At 42.6% G+C, this 20,459-nt stretch overlaps 4 long non-coding RNA genes across 4 annotated transcripts; all 4 read right to left on the reverse strand.

Moving 5' to 3' along the window:
- Window positions 1-278: 278 nt before the first annotated feature.
- Window positions 279-1,021, reverse strand: LOC114440421 (uncharacterized). The gene is made up of 3 exons (XR_003671135.1): window positions 959-1,021; window positions 698-873; window positions 279-329 (listed from the first exon to the last, which is right to left on the reverse strand). It is a non-coding gene; the product is annotated as an uncharacterized LOC114440421 (long non-coding RNA).
- A 5,410-nt stretch (window positions 1,022-6,431) lies between these two features.
- LOC114440422 (uncharacterized) lies at window positions 6,432-7,174 on the reverse strand. Its single transcript, XR_003671136.1, has 3 exons — window positions 7,112-7,174; window positions 6,851-7,026; window positions 6,432-6,482 (listed from the first exon to the last, which is right to left on the reverse strand). It is a non-coding gene; the product is annotated as an uncharacterized LOC114440422 (long non-coding RNA).
- A 5,407-nt stretch (window positions 7,175-12,581) lies between these two features.
- Window positions 12,582-13,324, reverse strand: LOC114440426 (uncharacterized). The gene is made up of 3 exons (XR_003671138.1): window positions 13,262-13,324; window positions 13,001-13,176; window positions 12,582-12,632 (listed from the first exon to the last, which is right to left on the reverse strand). It is a non-coding gene; the product is annotated as an uncharacterized LOC114440426 (long non-coding RNA).
- Window positions 13,325-18,731: 5,407 nt separating this feature from the next.
- Window positions 18,732-19,474, reverse strand: LOC114440425 (uncharacterized). Its single transcript, XR_003671137.1, has 3 exons — window positions 19,412-19,474; window positions 19,151-19,326; window positions 18,732-18,782 (listed from the first exon to the last, which is right to left on the reverse strand). It is a non-coding gene; the product is annotated as an uncharacterized LOC114440425 (long non-coding RNA).
- Window positions 19,475-20,459: the final 985 nt, after the last annotated feature.

The raw sequence follows: 20,459 nt of genomic DNA on the forward strand, positions 1-20,459 counted from the left end.
CAGACCTTAGCCAGATTTTAGCAAACCCAGCTCAATCCACCTCTGTGAGGTGGATCTATCTAATCCAGCTTTAACTGGATTTTTGTGCTGTTCTGATTGATTACACAAGACTGAACGGGGTCTGAATGTACTCATGTACAAATGCAAGAGGATTATAATCCTGACATAAACTGTGTGCAGAATATGAGACTCACCCTGGATGAACCTGGTCACCAGCAGGTCCAGGTTGTCCTCTCCTGTCACAGTCTGAAGTTTCCTAAACATGTCCTCCAGAACGTCCAGAGACACGTCCTGTGAGTCCCCCCTCCTCTGCTCCTTCAGCTCTGACACTGAGAAACACAAAACACATCAGATTCACATCAGTGAGGCGCCAGTCTCATCTTCATCAGCAGGGTTAGCATTAGCATCACAATGTTATGTTTATCATTCATGTTTATCATTCATTATTCTCTTTAGTCTTAGTGCCTGTATTCACAATGACACAAGGACACACAAATGTGTAACTGTATTGTATGTGCAACATTATTGCCTGCTACATGAATTCTACTGAGAAACACATGTTGTTTGTACTTTTGTCCTTTTCCGCTGTGGCTTTTTGCATTGATGAAAAATGAATGATACAATTATTGGAACTGTTAGCACTGCTAAAACTTTAGACACATTAGCTACAACATCATGCGGGCCGCCTGCCTCTTACATTGCCTGGTTCCCATTTTGTGGTCGCTCCTCTCGCTGCCCTTGACGCTCATGAAGTTCTTCAGGCTGCTCTGCTGTGCAATAACCCGCTCCAGTTCCTTCATCTCAGCGTTAAAGTGAGCGTGTTCCTTCTCCGCTGTCTCCCTCAGCACGGTCAGCTTGGACTGAGCCTCCACCCTTATGTATACCAGTTCCAGATATGAGCTGCAACATCTCAGAGGTTTCCTTCCATTTAACACAACTGGCTGTCTCAGGAGCTCACCTTTCTTCGTTAGCAGCGCTGATCTGGTTGGTAACTTCTGCGTTCTTCTTGTGGAGTTCCTGCAGTTCCTGCGATACAAATATATCTGCTAATAAAGTGTTGAAGGAGAAATCAACAATGTGCCCATGGTGATGATATGATAAGAGTTGTAACCTTGTTCAGCTTGTTGTGTTGCTGCTGGAAATGGTGACGCTCATTAAGAAGACTCTGCAGCTTCTCCTTCAGATGGCTGTTTTTTGCTAACTGCTCATTGAGTTTAGTGGTGGCCTGGACAGAGATGAACATAAAGTAAACAACAGAATGGCTTTGTTTTGTTTGTTTATGCTGTAGCAATGAGTTTGATGACTCACTCTGTGCAGCTCTCCTTCCACAGATTTCTGAGTGCTCTGTACCTCTGACCTAACACAGAGACTGACAGCTCCTCTTCTCGCTTCCATCATCTCGGACTCCAGGTTTGAAATCTGCCCGCATTAAAGTCAAAAGTAAAAAATATGAATCAACATGAAATGATGAAATACATACACGATATACAGTCAGACCTTTCTCTGCAAGTCCTTTTGTTTTTGCCTCTCTCTCTCTAGCTCTTCATCCAAAGCATGGTTATGCTGGAGCAGCTTCTGAAGACGCTGGATGTCCTCAGTCTTCATCTCTTTGCGCCTCTTACACGCGCTGAGCTTTTCACGGAGCTCCTCCTGCTCCTTCAGCAGATTCTCAATCTCCTGCCTTCATCCAAGTCAACATGTGATCAGATATACAACAGACACACACACACAAATACAGTGTGTGAGTTACAGTATGGTAAGTGCGCTCACTCTTGTTTGTAGATTTGTCTCTGGGTCTTGCGGTTGTAGGCCTCATTCTCTCTCTCCATGGTCCTCACTCGTCTCTGCAGGTCCTCAAGTTTGGCTTTCTCTAACTCTGTTTAAAAACGTTATTTAACATTACAGATATTTCAACCAAACAACAATACAACTGATAATAATTACAAGATTTAAAAACAAAAAAACACACATCACCTGTGCCACCTGTGCTCGAGGACGACCTTCTTCGAGACATGTTTACACCAAATGCAGCCAAATCTTTAAACAAGAAAACATGAACGAATGTCTTAATGGAAATATCATTGTCCTCTGTCACGATTCCTATTTAGTCTATTTAAGATATTGAAATCTAATTTTAAATACACAGGTCATCAAAATAACCAAAATGCTAACGTAGCATGTCTTGCTAGCTGTTACAGAAGACATCAAATATTTAGCTTGCTCGTACTTAGCTAAACTATATCAGGTGTGTGAAATGTGTGTGTTGTGCTGTGTAAGAATAAATAAAAGTTTATCTGACCAGCTGTACGCTTGGGAACCCACCGAACCTTTGCAGGACACCAGTACACCGCAGCGGCAGCTGTCTGAAGTGTTGTTAGCAACCGTTGCTAAGGAACACGGGACAATCAGGCCCTGCTCTCAGGCTGTCAGGCAGCGGCCTTCAAAGTGCTCCGTATGAAATTAACACATGAGAGATACTATATGAAATGAGCCTATTTTATAATATGGTAAACAAATATTAATTAAAAAGTGAATTTAACAAAATACAAATGCTCATAAAAATATAGATGATAAATATTTAATCGACCAGTCATCAGACTCTGATCATACATGTGACATTTCGTACAGATCGGACAGAAAACAAAGAAGTTATAGAGACTTTCTGTGTCCTCAGAAATGGTCAAACTTTGAGGCCACGCCCCGGCCACACCGTCAGACTTTTGTAAGAGTTTTGGAATGCGTCTATTCCCTATGGTGTCCTGAGTGGACACGGCGAATTTCAGCTCAATCCGATGAAGTATGCGAGGCGTGAAAAGTTTGGCAGCAGGGTCACACATCGCCAAAAATGGCCACAAACCTTCAAATGGTGGACTTCCTGTTGGGTTTGGAGGGGGGGTCCAAGAGACTTTTTTGTGCGTCTTGAGGTGATACATGTGTGCCAATTTTCATAATCCTGTGTCAAACCGGCCAGAGGGGCTACGCGTTGGGGGCGCTATAGAGCCATTTTTATATGTGCATTTCAAAAGTCAGCAAATTTCAAATTTTTCAGGCGAATGAATTTTTCTACCAAGTTTGGTGAGTTTTTGGGCATGTTAAGGCCTCCAAAAATGCGATCTCGGAGGGGAAAAAAAAAAAAATAAAAAAATAAAAAAATAATCCTAAGGGTTTCATTAGGGCTCTTGCACCATACCGGTGCTCGGGCCCTAATAATCCTAAGGGTTTCAATAGGGCTCTTGCACCATTCGGTGCTCGGGCCCTAATAATAATCCTAAGGGTTTCAATAGGGCTCTTGCACCATTCGGTGCTCGGGCCCTAATAAGCGCGCAAAGCATCTTGGGATATGTGAGGCCACGAAGGATGGTAGCAACTTCAGACCTGCAGTCCGGCCCCTGAATATTCCAGTGCTTATTGACCACACCGGTGTCTGTGTAGCATTAAACTACTGTTACTATTTATTAACTGATGATATATCTACTGTAATATAATCACTGATTCATCTTGCTTGATCACATCAACAACCTGTCATGTGTGTTCTCTGTGTATGATGTCTGTGCATGTTTGCTCCTCTCTCTCTCTCTCTCTCTCTCTCCTTCATCCTCTCTGTCCTGTCTCCCTCTTCTTCTCCTCCACCCGGCCGACTGTCAGCAGGAAGGTTCTTCCTTATGAGCCGGGTCCTGTTCAAGGTTTCTTCCTGTTAAAAGGGAATTTTTCTTGCCTCTGTTGCTCTTAAGGGGGTTCAGGCTCCACCAAAATGTAGGCAATAAGTTCTTCTCATGGAGTTCAGTCTTATCTTTATTTGTGCCTACCACATATTATCCTTTACAGTGGCTACTCCTGTGCTCTTCCATTCCTGCACTACATTTCTGGGAGTGGAGACAGACAGTCCAGACCTTTCACATCATTTCTGGTACCCTTCTCCTAATTCATGATAATGAATTATCTTTGTTTTAGGTCAGCGGAGAGCTGTTTAGAGGCCCCCATGTGTCTACTCTCTAAGAAAGAACCTAGGACAAGTACAGCAGCAGTTACCTATGTTAAACAGCTTTTTCATGATTGATTCCAGCTGTCTTTGTAACTGAAGATCTAACAAGCTAATCAAAGCAGTTTTGTGCTTCAACCTGCTTTATAAACCCCTACAGGTCTTGAAATGAATGTGATAAAAAGGGTGCCAACACTTTTGCACATTACATTTTTTACATTAAATTTTATTATAATAAATCTCTACTCTAAGGATGTCAATCTGGAAAACACTCAGATGTCTGCATCTCTGGAGGAAACAAACCTCGTCGCTGTGATCTTCTCTTAGGAAGGTAGAGCAAATTATCATGAAATGATAGGGGTGCCCAAACTTTTGCATACCACTGTAATCATGTTTTCAATTAGGATCTTATGTTTAGCAAGTATTTGACAGTGGTGGAACTGCTGTGTCTTCCTATCCAGGAGTTCGATGGCTCGTCACCAGAGGTTTCCAGAGGTTCCACGGATGTACTGGTGGCTTGTGAGCAGCATGAGAACAATTGAAGAAATGTGACAAAATCACAGCATTCAAAACTTTTCAGATCCTTCTATGTAAGTGAGTTTCTGATACATCGGAATTTTAGAGTGTAGTTTAGAGTGCACCTCAGATTTTTGGGATCTAATGTACTTAATACTCGAACTCTGTTACATGCATAGGCTACTTTGTTTATTTGAACTCAAACTTATGTTGACATGGATAAGAAACATCCATCCAGGCCTTCCTCAGGTGGACGTGTCCTCTGACTTCCCTTGTTCTGCAGACTGGCTTTTGTTGCTGTCTGTTGGGAGGAACCAAAAAAACATACAAATTACTTCCAGATAAACACAAACAAATGATGAACATGATCTCACACTAACTTCGGAGAGGAACTTTGTTTGAACTCACCCCCTTCAATATTCCTCATCGGAAGACTCCTCTGCATCACACTCACTGATGAGTCAACACAGACACAGCCATCAACTTTTACATCATTTACTGACAAACATGAAGCTGTCAGAATGAAGTGATCTAAAGTCTGACCTGTTGACAGCAGCACCTTCTGGATCTTGAACCAAAGTGAATTCGTCTGGATCAGAGTCCTTTTCTGCATCCTGTAAGAATGATAAATATTATAGAAACAAACTGTATTTCAGGTTCAGAAATGAAAACATGTACAAATATTAGTGAGAAAACACAAGCAGCGGTAGCAGACTTTAGATCTGAGGAACGCTTGGATGGTGAGCAGCTCATCTGTCTTCTGTTCCACTAAACCCAGGTAGGACATGATGTTGTTGTCGGTGACGCTTGTGGAGGAGCCCACCATGTCATCAATCAGTGAGCGGTCACACTCTAGGCTGGAGAAGGTGCTGTTTACTCCTGTGAGAGGGAGGAATATCAAGTATTCGAGTATCAATGTTCTAACTGATGACTCGATTTAACAGCTGGAAGTCACAAGGTTGTGAAAAAAACCTGTTTTAATCTGTTCCAGGACTTTGCTGATGATGGTGGCTTGGTCTTCATAATCCTCTGCCTGAGACTCGGCCTCCTTTAATCTCTCCTGGACGTCTCTTAGCCGAGAGTCATAATCCTGCTCCTGCTGCCGACCTTTGGCTTCAGCCTGCTCCATGTTTGTTTGGATCTAAACTCATTCACAGCACAAATACATAAATAAATGACCCAGCAAACCACTGTCTTCAATGTAATTCAGAAGGTTGCAGCAAGGCAACTGGACTTGTAGAATTTCTACAGGTCCAGTAGCTTTGCTTTAACCAACTGAATAAAAATGACCCGGATGACTGAGAATCTTCATCAACAGGTTCATTGTAATGTGTGAGACCTTCAAATCAAACTCACCTGGCTAATTTCATTCTTTAATACATCAATCTCTTTGTTTTGCTCGTTCACCAAATTGAAGAGAGCAAAGTTCTCCTCCTCACCTACAGGGGGAAACAATACAATACATAATACAGCAGGGAGATACAGTGTGTTTCCATTTAATGAGACCCCCTTCTGACTGGAGAAAGTTGGTCTAGCTAGAGCGGGATCAAATCTGGTAGTTCAATCTTTGGTAGTTCAGTGGATGTTTTACACATGGCGTGACCCAGATACTGTCCCCATGAACCCAGAAGTATGATGTCGCTAGCCACATTCGTGTTCAGACCTTAGCCAGATTTTAGCAAACCCAGCTCAATCCACCTCTGTGAGGTGGATCTATCTAATCCAGCTTTAACTGGATTTTTGTGCTGTTCTGATTGATTACACAAGACTGAACGGGGTCTGAATGTACTCATGTACAAATGCAAGAGGATTATAATCCTGACATAAACTGTGTGCAGAATATGAGACTCACCCTGGATGAACCTGGTCACCAGCAGGTCCAGGTTGTCCTCTCCTGTCACAGTCTGAAGTTTCCTAAACATGTCCTCCAGAACGTCCAGAGACACGTCCTGTGAGTCCCCCCTCCTCTGCTCCTTCAGCTCTGACACTGAGAAACACAAAACACATCAGATTCACATCAGTGAGGCGCCAGTCTCATCTTCATCAGCAGGGTTAGCATTAGCATCACAATGTTATGTTTATCATTCATGTTTATCATTCATTATTCTCTTTAGTCTTAGTGCCTGTATTCACAATGACACAAGGACACACAAATGTGTAACTGTATTGTATGTGCAACATTATTGCCTGCTACATGAATTCTACTGAGAAACACATGTTGTTTGTACTTTTGTCCTTTTCCGCTGTGGCTTTTTGCATTGATGAAAAATGAATGATACAATTATTGGAACTGTTAGCACTGCTAAAACTTTAGACACATTAGCTACAACATCATGCGGGCCGCCTGCCTCTTACATTGCCTGGTTCCCATTTTGTGGTCGCTCCTCTCGCTGCCCTTGACGCTCATGAAGTTCTTCAGGCTGCTCTGCTGTGCAATAACCCGCTCCAGTTCCTTCATCTCAGCGTTAAAGTGAGCGTGTTCCTTCTCCGCTGTCTCCCTCAGCACGGTCAGCTTGGACTGAGCCTCCACCCTTATGTATACCAGTTCCAGATATGAGCTGCAACATCTCAGAGGTTTCCTTCCATTTAACACAACTGGCTGTCTCAGGAGCTCACCTTTCTTCGTTAGCAGCGCTGATCTGGTTGGTAACTTCTGCGTTCTTCTTGTGGAGTTCCTGCAGTTCCTGCGATACAAATATATCTGCTAATAAAGTGTTGAAGGAGAAATCAACAATGTGCCCATGGTGATGATATGATAAGAGTTGTAACCTTGTTCAGCTTGTTGTGTTGCTGCTGGAAATGGTGACGCTCATTAAGAAGACTCTGCAGCTTCTCCTTCAGATGGCTGTTTTTTGCTAACTGCTCATTGAGTTTAGTGGTGGCCTGGACAGAGATGAACATAAAGTAAACAACAGAATGGCTTTGTTTTGTTTGTTTATGCTGTAGCAATGAGTTTGATGACTCACTCTGTGCAGCTCTCCTTCCACAGATTTCTGAGTGCTCTGTACCTCTGACCTAACACAGAGACTGACAGCTCCTCTTCTCGCTTCCATCATCTCGGACTCCAGGTTTGAAATCTGCCCGCATTAAAGTCAAAAGTAAAAAATATGAATCAACATGAAATGATGAAATACATACACGATATACAGTCAGACCTTTCTCTGCAAGTCCTTTTGTTTTTGCCTCTCTCTCTCTAGCTCTTCATCCAAAGCATGGTTATGCTGGAGCAGCTTCTGAAGACGCTGGATGTCCTCAGTCTTCATCTCTTTGCGCCTCTTACACGCGCTGAGCTTTTCACGGAGCTCCTCCTGCTCCTTCAGCAGATTCTCAATCTCCTGCCTTCATCCAAGTCAACATGTGATCAGATATACAACAGACACACACACACAAATACAGTGTGTGAGTTACAGTATGGTAAGTGCGCTCACTCTTGTTTGTAGATTTGTCTCTGGGTCTTGCGGTTGTAGGCCTCATTCTCTCTCTCCATGGTCCTCACTCGTCTCTGCAGGTCCTCAAGTTTGGCTTTCTCTAACTCTGTTTAAAAACGTTATTTAACATTACAGATATTTCAACCAAACAACAATACAACTGATAATAATTACAAGATTTAAAAACAAAAAAACACACATCACCTGTGCCACCTGTGCTCGAGGACGACCTTCTTCGAGACATGTTTACACCAAATGCAGCCAAATCTTTAAACAAGAAAACATGAACGAATGTCTTAATGGAAATATCATTGTCCTCTGTCACGATTCCTATTTAGTCTATTTAAGATATTGAAATCTAATTTTAAATACACAGGTCATCAAAATAACCAAAATGCTAACGTAGCATGTCTTGCTAGCTGTTACAGAAGACATCAAATATTTAGCTTGCTCGTACTTAGCTAAACTATATCAGGTGTGTGAAATGTGTGTGTTGTGCTGTGTAAGAATAAATAAAAGTTTATCTGACCAGCTGTACGCTTGGGAACCCACCGAACCTTTGCAGGACACCAGTACACCGCAGCGGCAGCTGTCTGAAGTGTTGTTAGCAACCGTTGCTAAGGAACACGGGACAATCAGGCCCTGCTCTCAGGCTGTCAGGCAGCGGCCTTCAAAGTGCTCCGTATGAAATTAACACATGAGAGATACTATATGAAATGAGCCTATTTTATAATATGGTAAACAAATATTAATTAAAAAGTGAATTTAACAAAATACAAATGCTCATAAAAATATAGATGATAAATATTTAATCGACCAGTCATCAGACTCTGATCATACATGTGACATTTCGTACAGATCGGACAGAAAACAAAGAAGTTATAGAGACTTTCTGTGTCCTCAGAAATGGTCAAACTTTGAGGCCACGCCCCGGCCACACCGTCAGACTTTTGTAAGAGTTTTGGAATGCGTCTATTCCCTATGGTGTCCTGAGTGGACACGGCGAATTTCAGCTCAATCCGATGAAGTATGCGAGGCGTGAAAAGTTTGGCAGCAGGGTCACACATCGCCAAAAATGGCCACAAACCTTCAAATGGTGGACTTCCTGTTGGGTTTGGAGGGGGGGTCCAAGAGACTTTTTTGTGCGTCTTGAGGTGATACATGTGTGCCAATTTTCATAATTCCTGTGTCAAACCGGCCAGAGGGGCTACGCGTTGGGGGCGCTATAGAGCCATTTTTATATGTGCATTTCAAAAGTCAGCAAATTTCAAAATTTTTCAGGCGAATGAATTTTTCTACCAAGTTTGGTGAGTTTTTGGGCATGTTAAGGCCTCCAAAAATGCGATCTCGGAGGGGAAAAAAAAAAAAAAAAAAAATAAAAAATAATCCTAAGGGTTTCAATAGGGCTCTTGCACCATTCCGTGCTCGGGCCCTAATAATCCTAAGGGTTTCAATAGGGCTCTTGCACCATTCGGTGCTCGGGCCCTAATAATAATCCTAAGGGTTTCAATAGGGCTCTTGCACCATTCGGTGCTCGGGCCCTAATAAGCGCGCAAAGCATCTTGGGATATGTGAGGCCACGAAGGATGGTAGCAACTTCAGACCTGCAGTCCGGCCCCTGAATATTCCAGTGCTTATTGACCACACCGGTGTCTGTGTAGCATTAAACTACTGTTACTATTTATTAACTGATGATATATCTACTGTAATATAATCACTGATTCATCTTGCTTGATCACATCAACAACCTGTCATGTGTGTTCTCTGTGTATGATGTCTGTGCATGTTTGCTCCTCTCTCTCTCTCTCTCTCTCTCCTTCATCCTCTCTGTCCTGTCTCCCTCTTCTTCTCCTCCACCCGGCCGACTGTCAGCAGGAAGGTTCTTCCTTATGAGCCGGGTCCTGTTCAAGGTTTCTTCCTGTTAAAAGGGAATTTTTCTTGCCTCTGTTGCTCTTAAGGGGGTTCAGGCTCCACCAAAATGTAGGCAATAAGTTCTTCTCATGGAGTTCAGTCTTATCTTTATTTGTGCCTACCACATATCATCCTTTACAGTGGCTACTCCTGTGCTCTTCCATTCCTGCACTACATTTCTGGGAGTGGAGACAGACAGTCCAGACCTTTCACATCATTTCTGGTACCCTTCTCCTAATTCATGATAATGAATTATCTTTGTTTTAGGTCAGCGGAGAGCTGTTTAGAGGCCCCCATGTGTCTACTCTCTAAGAAAGAACCTAGGACAAGTACAGCAGCAGTTACCTATGTTAAACAGCTTTTTCATGATTGATTCCAGCTGTCTTTGTAACTGAAGATCTAACAAGCTAATCAAAGCAGTTTTGTGCTTCAACCTGCTTTATAAACCCCTACAGGTCTTGAAATGAATGTGATAAAAAGGGTGCCAACACTTTTGCACATTACATTTTTTACATTAAATTTTATTATAATAAATCTCTACTCTAAGGATGTCAATCTGGAAAACACTCAGATGTCTGCATCTCTGGAGGAAACAAACCTCGTCGCTGTGATCTTCTCTTAGGAAGGTAGAGCAAATTATCATGAAATGATAGGGGTGCCCAAACTTTTGCATACCACTGTAATCATGTTTTCAATTAGGATCTTATGTTTAGCAAGTATTTGACAGTGGTGGAACTGCTGTGTCTTCCTATCCAGGAGTTCGATGGCTCGTCACCAGAGGTTTCCAGAGGTTCCACGGATGTACTGGTGGCTTGTGAGCAGCATGAGAACAATTGAAGAAATGTGACAAAATCACAGCATTCAAAACTTTTCAGATCCTTCTATGTAAGTGAGTTTCTGATACATCGGAATTTTAGAGTGTAGTTTAGAGTGCACCTCAGATTTTTGGGATCTAATGTACTTAATACTCGAACTCTGTTACATGCATAGGCTACTTTGTTTATTTGAACTCAAACTTATGTTGACATGGATAAGAAACATCCATCCAGGCCTTCCTCAGGTGGACGTGTCCTCTGACTTCCCTTGTTCTGCAGACTGGCTTTTGTTGCTGTCTGTTGGGAGGAACCAAAAAAACATACAAATTACTTCCAGATAAACACAAACAAATGATGAACATGATCTCACACTAACTTCGGAGAGGAACTTTGTTTGAACTCACCCCCTTCAATATTCCTCATCGGAAGACTCCTCTGCATCACACTCACTGATGAGTCAACACAGACACAGCCATCAACTTTTACATCATTTACTGACAAACATGAAGCTGTCAGAATGAAGTGATCTAAAGTCTGACCTGTTGACAGCAGCACCTTCTGGATCTTGAACCAAAGTGAATTCGTCTGGATCAGAGTCCTTTTCTGCATCCTGTAAGAATGATAAATATTATAGAAACAAACTGTATTTCAGGTTCAGAAATGAAAACATGTACAAATATTAGTGAGAAAACACAAGCAGCGGTAGCAGACTTTAGATCTGAGGAACGCTTGGATGGTGAGCAGCTCATCTGTCTTCTGTTCCACTAAACCCAGGTAGGACATGATGTTGTTGTCGGTGACGCTTGTGGAGGAGCCCACCATGTCATCAATCAGTGAGCGGTCACACTCTAGGCTGGAGAAGGTGCTGTTTACTCCTGTGAGAGGGAGGAATATCAAGTATTCGAGTATCAATGTTCTAACTGATGACTCGATTTAACAGCTGGAAGTCACAAGGTTGTGAAAAAAACCTGTTTTAATCTGTTCCAGGACTTTGCTGATGATGGTGGCTTGGTCTTCATAATCCTCTGCCTGAGACTCGGCCTCCTTTAATCTCTCCTGGACGTCTCTTAGCCGAGAGTCATAATCCTGCTCCTGCTGCCGACCTTTGGCTTCAGCCTGCTCCATGTTTGTTTGGATCTAAACTCATTCACAGCACAAATACATAAATAAATGACCCAGCAAACCACTGTCTTCAATGTAATTCAGAAGGTTGCAGCAAGGCAACTGGACTTGTAGAATTTCTACAGGTCCAGTAGCTTTGCTTTAACCAACTGAATAAAAATGACCCGGATGACTGAGAATCTTCATCAACAGGTTCATTGTAATGTGTGAGACCTTCAAATCAAACTCACCTGGCTAATTTCATTCTTTAATACATCAATCTCTTTGTTTTGCTCGTTCACCAAATTGAAGAGAGCAAAGTTCTCCTCCTCACCTACAGGGGGAAACAATACAATACATAATACAGCAGGGAGATACAGTGTGTTTCCATTTAATGAGACCCCCTTCTGACTGGAGAAAGTTGGTCTAGCTAGAGCGGGATCAAATCTGGTAGTTCAATCTTTGGTAGTTCAGTGGATGTTTTACACATGGCGTGACCCAGATACTGTCCCCATGAACCCAGAAGTATGATGTCGCTAGCCACATTCGTGTTCAGACCTTAGCCAGATTTTAGCAAACCCAGCTCAATCCACCTCTGTGAGGTGGATCTATCTAATCCAGCTTTAACTGGATTTTTGTGCTGTTCTGATTGATTACACAAGACTGAACGGGGTCTGAATGTACTCATGTACAAATGCAAGAGGATTATAATCCTGACATAAACTGTGTGCAGAATATGAGACTCACCCTGGATGAACCTGGTCACCAGCAGGTCCAGGTTGTCCTCTCCTGTCACAGTCTGAAGTTTCCTAAACATGTCCTCCAGAACGTCCAGAGACACGTCCTGTGAGTCCCCCCTCCTCTGCTCCTTCAGCTCTGACACTGAGAAACACAAAACACATCAGATTCACATCAGTGAGGCGCCAGTCTCATCTTCATCAGCAGGGTTAGCATTAGCATCACAATGTTATGTTTATCATTCATGTTTATCATTCATTATTCTCTTTAGTCTTAGTGCCTGTATTCACAATGACACAAGGACACACAAATGTGTAACTGTATTGTATGTGCAACATTATTGCCTGCTACATGAATTCTACTGAGAAACACATGTTGTTTGTACTTTTGTCCTTTTCCGCTGTGGCTTTTTGCATTGATGAAAAATGAATGATACAATTATTGGAACTGTTAGCACTGCTAAAACTTTAGACACATTAGCTACAACATCATGCGGGCCGCCTGCCTCTTACATTGCCTGGTTCCCATTTTGTGGTCGCTCCTCTCGCTGCCCTTGACGCTCATGAAGTTCTTCAGGCTGCTCTGCTGTGCAATAACCCGCTCCAGTTCCTTCATCTCAGCGTTAAAGTGAGCGTGTTCCTTCTCCGCTGTCTCCCTCAGCACGGTCAGCTTGGACTGAGCCTCCACCCTTATGTATACCAGTTCCAGATATGAGCTGCAACATCTCAGAGGTTTCCTTCCATTTAACACAACTGGCTGTCTCAGGAGCTCACCTTTCTTCGTTAGCAGCGCTGATCTGGTTGGTAACTTCTGCGTTCTTCTTGTGGAGTTCCTGCAGTTCCTGCGATACAAATATATCTGCTAATAAAGTGTTGAAGGAGAAATCAACAATGTGCCCATGGTGATGATATGATAAGAGTTGTAACCTTGTTCAGCTTGTTGTGTTGCTGCTGGAAATGGTGACGCTCATTAAGAAGACTCTGCAGCTTCTCCTTCAGATGGCTGTTTTTTGCTAACTGCTCATTGAGTTTAGTGGTGGCCTGGACAGAGATGAACATAAAGTAAACAACAGAATGGCTTTGTTTTGTTTGTTTATGCTGTAGCAATGAGTTTGATGACTCACTCTGTGCAGCTCTCCTTCCACAGATTTCTGAGTGCTCTGTACCTCTGACCTAACACAGAGACTGACAGCTCCTCTTCTCGCTTCCATCATCTCGGACTCCAGGTTTGAAATCTGCCCGCATTAAAGTCAAAAGTAAAAAATATGAATCAACATGAAATGATGAAATACATACACGATATACAGTCAGACCTTTCTCTGCAAGTCCTTTTGTTTTTGCCTCTCTCTCTCTAGCTCTTTATCCAAAGCATGGTTATGCTGGAGCAGCTTCTGAAGACGCTGGATGTCCTCAGTCTTCATTTCTTTGCGCCTCTTACACGCGCTGAGCTTTTCACGGAGCTCCTCCTGCTCCTTCAGCAGATTCTCAATCTCCTGCCTTCATCCAAGTCAACATGTGATCAGATATACAACAGACACACACACACAAATACAGTGTGTGAGTTACAGTATGGTAAGTGCGCTCACTCTTGTTTGTAGATTTGTCTCTGGGTCTTGCGGTTGTAGGCCTCATTCTCTCTCTCCATGGTCCTCACTCGTCTCTGCAGGTCCTCAAGTTTGGCTTTCTCTAACTCTGTTTAAAAACGTTATTTAACATTACAGATATTTCAACCAAACAACAATACAACTGATAATAATTACAAGATTTAAAAACAAAAAAACACACATCACCTGTGCCACCTGTGCTCGAGGACGACCTTCTTCGAGACATGTTTACACCAAATGCAGCCAAATCTTTAAACAAGAAAACATGAACGAATGTCTTAATGGAAATATCATTGTCCTCTGTCACGATTCCTATTTAGTCTATTTAAGATATTGAAATCTAATTTTAAATACACAGGTCATCAAAATAACCAAAATGCTAACGTAGCATGTCTTGCTAGCTGTTACAGAAGACATCAAATATTTAGCTTGCTCGTACTTAGCTAAACTATATCAGGTGTGTGAAATGTGTGTGTTGTGCTGTGTAAGAATAAATAAAAGTTTATCTGACCAGCTGTACGCTTGGGAACCCACCGAACCTTTGCAGGACACCAGTACACCGCAGCGGCAGCTGTCTGAAGTGTTGTTAGCAACCGTTGCTAAGGAACACGGGACAATCAGGCCCTGCTCTCAGGCTGTCAGGCAGCGGCCTTCAAAGTGCTCCGTATGAAATTAACACATGAGAGATACTATATGAAATGAGCCTATTTTATAATATGGTAAACAAATATTAATTAAAAAGTGAATTTAACAAAATACAAATGCTCATAAAAATATAGATGATAAATATTTAATCGACCAGTCATCAGACTCTGATCATACATGTGACATTTCGTACAGATCGGACAGAAAACAAAGAAGTTATAGAGACTTTCTGTGTCCTCAGAAATGGTCAAACTTTGAGGCCACTCCCCGGCCACACCGTCAGACTTTTGTAAGAGTTTTGGAATGCGTCTATTCCCTATGGTGTCCTGAGTGGACACGGCGAATTTCAGCTCAATCCGATGAAGTATGCGAGGCGTGAAAAGTTTGGCAGCAGGGTCACACATCGCCAAAAATGGCCACAAACCTTCAAATGGTGGACTTCCTGTTGGGTTTGGAGGGGGGGTCCAAGAGACTTTTTTGTGCGTCTTGAGGTGATACATGTGTGCCAATTTTCATAATTCTGTGTCAAACCGGCCAGAGGGGCTACGCGTTGGGGGCGCTATAGAGCCATTTTTATATGTGCATTTCAAAAGTCAGCAAATTGCAAAATTTTTCAGGCGAATGAATTTTTCTACCAAGTTTGGTGAGTTTTTGGGCATGTTAAGGCCTCCAAAAATGCGATCTCGGAGGGGAAAAAAAAAAAAATAAAAAATAATAAAATAATCCTAAGGGTTTCAATAGGGCTCTTGCACCATTCCGTGCTCGGGCCCTAATAATCCTAAGGGTTTCAATAGGGCTCTTGCACCATTCGGTGCTCGGGCCCTAATAATAATCCTAAGGGTTTCAATAGGGCTCTTGCACCATTCGGTGCTCGGGCCCTAATAAGCGCGCAAAGCATCTTGGGATATGTGAGGCCACGAAGGATGGTAGCAACTTCAGACCTGCAGTCCGGCCCCTGAATATTCCAGTGCTTATTGACCACACCGGTGTCTGTGTAGCATTAAACTACTGTTACTATTTATTAACTGATGATATATCTACTGTAATATAATCACTGATTCATCTTGCTTGATCACATCAACAACCTGTCATGTGTGTTCTCTGTGTATGATGTCTGTGCATGTTTGCTCCTCTCTCTCTCTCTCTCTCTCTCCTTCATCCTCTCTGTCCTGTCTCCCTCTTCTTCTCCTCCACCCGGCCGACTGTCAGCAGGAAGGTTCTTCCTTATGAGCCGGGTCCTGTTCAAGGTTTCTTCCTGTTAAAAGGGAATTTTTCTTGCCTCTGTTGCTCTTAAGGGGGTTCAGGCTCCACCAAAATGTAGGCAATAAGTTCTTCTCATGGAGTTCAGTCTTATCTTTATTTGTGCCTACCACATATTATCCTTTACAGTGGCTACTCCTGTGCTCTTCCATTCCTGCACTACATTTCTGGGAGTGGAGACAGACAGTCCAGACCTTTCACATCATTTCTGGTACCCTTCTCCTAATTCATGATAATGAATTATCTTTGTTTTAGGTCAGCGGAGAGCTGTTTAGAGGCCCCCATGTGTCTACTCTCTAAGAAAGAACCTAGGACAAGTACAGCAGCAGTTACCTATGTTAAACAGCTTTTTCATGATTGATTCCAGCTGTCTTTGTAACTGAAGATCTAACAAGCTAATCAAAGCAGTTTTGTGCTTCAACCTGCTTTATAAACCCCTACAGGTCTTGAAATGAATGTGATAAAAAGGGTGCCAACACTTTTGCACATTACATTTTTTACATTAAATTTTATTATAATAAATCTCTACTCTAAGGATGTCAATCTGGAAAACACTCAGATGTCTGCATCTCTGGAGGAAACAAACCTCGTCGCTGTGATCTTCTCTTAGGAAGGTAGAGCAAATTATCATGAAATGATAGGGGTGCCCAAACTTTTGCATACCACTGTAATCATGTTTTCAATTAGGATCTTATGTTTAGCAAGTATTTGACAGTGGTGGAACTGCTGTGTCTTCCTATCCAGGAGTTCGATGGCTCGTCACCAGAGGTTTCCAGAGGTTCCACGGATGTACTGGTGGCTTGTGAGCAGCATGAGAACAATTGAAGAAATGTGACAAAATCACAGCATTCAAAACTTTTCAGATCCTTCTATGTAAGTGAGTTTCTGATACATCGGAATTTTAGAGTGTAGTTTAGAGTGCACCTCAGATTTTTGGGATCTAATGTACTTAATACTCGAACTCTGTTACATGCATAGGCTACTTTGTTTATTTGAACTCAAACTTATGTTGACATGGATAAGAAACATCCATCCAGGCCTTCCTCAGGTGGACGTGTCCTCTGACTTCCCTTGTTCTGCAGACTGGCTTTTGTTGCTGTCTGTTGGGAGGAACCAAAAAAACATACAAATTACTTCCAGATAAACACAAACAAATGATGAACATGATCTCACACTAACTTCGGAGAGGAACTTTGTTTGAACTCACCCCCTTCAATATTCCTCATCGGAAGACTCCTCTGCATCACACTCACTGATGAGTCAACACAGACACAGCCATCAACTTTTACATCATTTACTGACAAACATGAAGCTGTCAGAATGAAGTGATCTAAAGTCTGACCTGTTGACAGCAGCACCTTCTGGATCTTGAACCAAAGTGAATTCGTCTGGATCAGAGTCCTTTTCTGCATCCTGTAAGAATGATAAATATTATAGAAACAAACTGTATTTCAGGTTCAGAAATGAAAACATGTACAAATATTAGTGAGAAAACACAAGCAGCGGTAGCAGACTTTAGATCTGAGGAACGCTTGGATGGTGAGCAGCTCATCTGTCTTCTGTTCCACTAAACCCAGGTAGGACATGATGTTGTTGTCGGTGACGCTTGTGGAGGAGCCCACCATGTCATCAATCAGTGAGCGGTCACACTCTAGGCTGGAGAAGGTGCTGTTTACTCCTGTGAGAGGGAGGAATATCAAGTATTCGAGTATCAATGTTCTAACTGATGACTCGATTTAACAGCTGGAAGTCACAAGGTTGTGAAAAAAACCTGTTTTAATCTGTTCCAGGACTTTGCTGATGATGGTGGCTTGGTCTTCATAATCCTCTGCCTGAGACTCGGCCTCCTTTAATCTCTCCTGGACGTCTCTTAGCCGAGAGTCATAATCCTGCTCCTGCTGCCGACCTTTGGCTTCAGCCTGCTCCATGTTTGTTTGGATCTAAACTCATTCACAGCACAAATACATAAATAAATGACCCAGCAAACCACTGTCTTCAATGTAATTCAGAAGGTTGCAGCAAGGCAACTGGACTTGTAGAATTTCTACAGGTCCAGTAGCTTTGCTTTAACCAACTGAATAAAAATGACCCGGATGACTGAGAATCTTCATCAACAGGTTCATTGTAATGTGTGAGACCTTCAAATCAAACTCACCTGGCTAATTTCATTCTTTAATACATCAATCTCTTTGTTTTGCTCGTTCACCAAATTGAAGAGAGCAAAGTTCTCCTCCTCACCTACAGGGGGAAACAATACAATACATAATACAGCAGGGAGATACAGTGTGTTTCCATTTAATGAGACCCCCTTCTGACTGGAGAAAGTTGGTCTAGCTAGAGTGGGATCAAATCTGGTAGTTCAATCTTTGGTAGTTCAGTGGATGTTTTACACATGGCGTGACCCAGATACTGTCCCCATGAACCCAGAAGTATGATGTCGCTAGCCACATTCGTGTTCAGACCTTAGCCAGATTTTAGCAAACCCAGCTCAATCCACCTCTGTGAGGTGGATCTATCTAATCCAGCTTTAACTGGATTTTTGTGCTGTTCTGATTGATTACACAAGACTGAACGGGGTCTGAATGTACTCATGTACAAATGCAAGAGGATTATAATCCTGACATAAACTGTGTGCAGAATATGAGACTCACCCTGGATGAACCTGGTCACCAGCAGGTCCAGGTTGTCCTCTCCTGTCACAGTCTGAAGTTTCCTAAACATGTCCTCCAGAACGTCCAGAGACACGTCCTGTGAGTCCCCCCTCCTCTGCTCCTTCAGCTCTGACACTGAGAAACACAAAACACATCAGATTCACATCAGTGAGGCGCCAGTCTCATCTTCATCAGCAGGGTTAGCATTAGCATCACAATGTTATGTTTATCATTCATGTTTATCATTCATTATTCTCTTTAGTCTTAGTGCCTGTATTCACAATGACACAAGGACACACAAATGTGTAACTGTATTGTATGTGCAACATTATTGCCTGCTACATGAATTCTACTGAGAAACACATGTTGTTTGTACTTTTGTCCTTTTCCGCTGTGGCTTTTTGCATTGATGAAAAATGAATGATACAATTATTGGAACTGTTAGCACTGCTAAAACTTTAGACACATTAGCTACAACATCATGCGGGCCGCCTGCCTCTTACATTGCCTGGTTCCCATTTTGTGGTCGCTCCTCTCGCTGCCCTTGACGCTCATGAAGTTCTTCAGGCTGCTCTGCTGTGCAATAACCCGCTCCAGTTCCTTCATCTCAGCGTTAAAGTGAGCGTGTTCCTTCTCCGCTGTCTCCCTCAGCACGGTCAGCTTGGACTGAGCCTCCACCCTTATGTATACCAGTTCCAGATATGAGCTGCAACATCTCAGAGGTTTCCTTCCATTTAACACAACTGGCTGTCTCAGGAGCTCACCTTTCTTCGTTAGCAGCGCTGATCTGGTTGGTAACTTCTGCGTTCTTCTTGTGGAGTTCCTGCAGTTCCTGCGATACAAATATATCTGCTAATAAAGTGTTGAAGGAGAAATCAACAATGTGCCCATGGTGATGATATGATAAGAGTTGTAACCTTGTTCAGCTTGTTGTGTTGCTGCTGGAAATGGTGACGCTCATTAAGAAGACTCTGCAGCTTCTCCTTCAGATGGCTGTTTTTTGCTAACTGCTCATTGAGTTTAGTGGTGGCCTGGACAGAGATGAACATAAAGTAAACAACAGAATGGCTTTGTTTTGTTTGTTTATGCTGTAGCAATGAGTTTGATGACTCACTCTGTGCAGCTCTCCTTCCACAGATTTCTGAGTGCTCTGTACCTCTGACCTAACACAGAGACTGACAGCTCCTCTTCTCGCTTCCATCATCTCGGACTCCAGGTTTGAAATCTGCCCGCATTAAAGTCAAAAGTAAAAAATATGAATCAACATGAAATGATGAAATACATACACGATATACAGTCAGACCTTTCTCTGCAAGTCCTTTTGTTTTTGCCTCTCTCTCTCTAGCTCTTCATCCAAAGCATGGTTATGCTGGAGCAGCTTCTGAAGACGCTGGATGTCCTCAGTCTTCATCTCTTTGCGCCTCTTACACGCGCTGAGCTTTTCACGGAGCTCCTCCTGCTCCTTCAGCAGATTCTCAATCTCCTGCCTTCATCCAAGTCAACATGTGATCAGATATACAACAGACACACACACACAAATACAGTGTGTGAGTTACAGTATGGTAAGTGCGCTCACTCTTGTTTGTAGATTTGTCTCTGGGTCTTGCGGTTGTAGGCCTCATTCTCTCTCTCCATGGTCCTCACTCGTCTCTGCAGGTCCTCAAGTTTGGCTTTCTCTAACTCTGTTTAAAAACGTTATTTAACATTACAGATATTTCAACCAAACAACAATACAACTGATAATAATTACAAGATTTAAAAACAAAAAAACACACATCACCTGTGCCACCTGTGCTCGAGGACGACCTTCTT

Source organism: Parambassis ranga, chromosome 8 (genome assembly GCF_900634625.1).
Source record: "Parambassis ranga chromosome 8, fParRan2.1, whole genome shotgun sequence".
In the NCBI taxonomy this organism is placed as follows: Eukaryota; Metazoa; Chordata; class Actinopteri; family Ambassidae; genus Parambassis; species Parambassis ranga.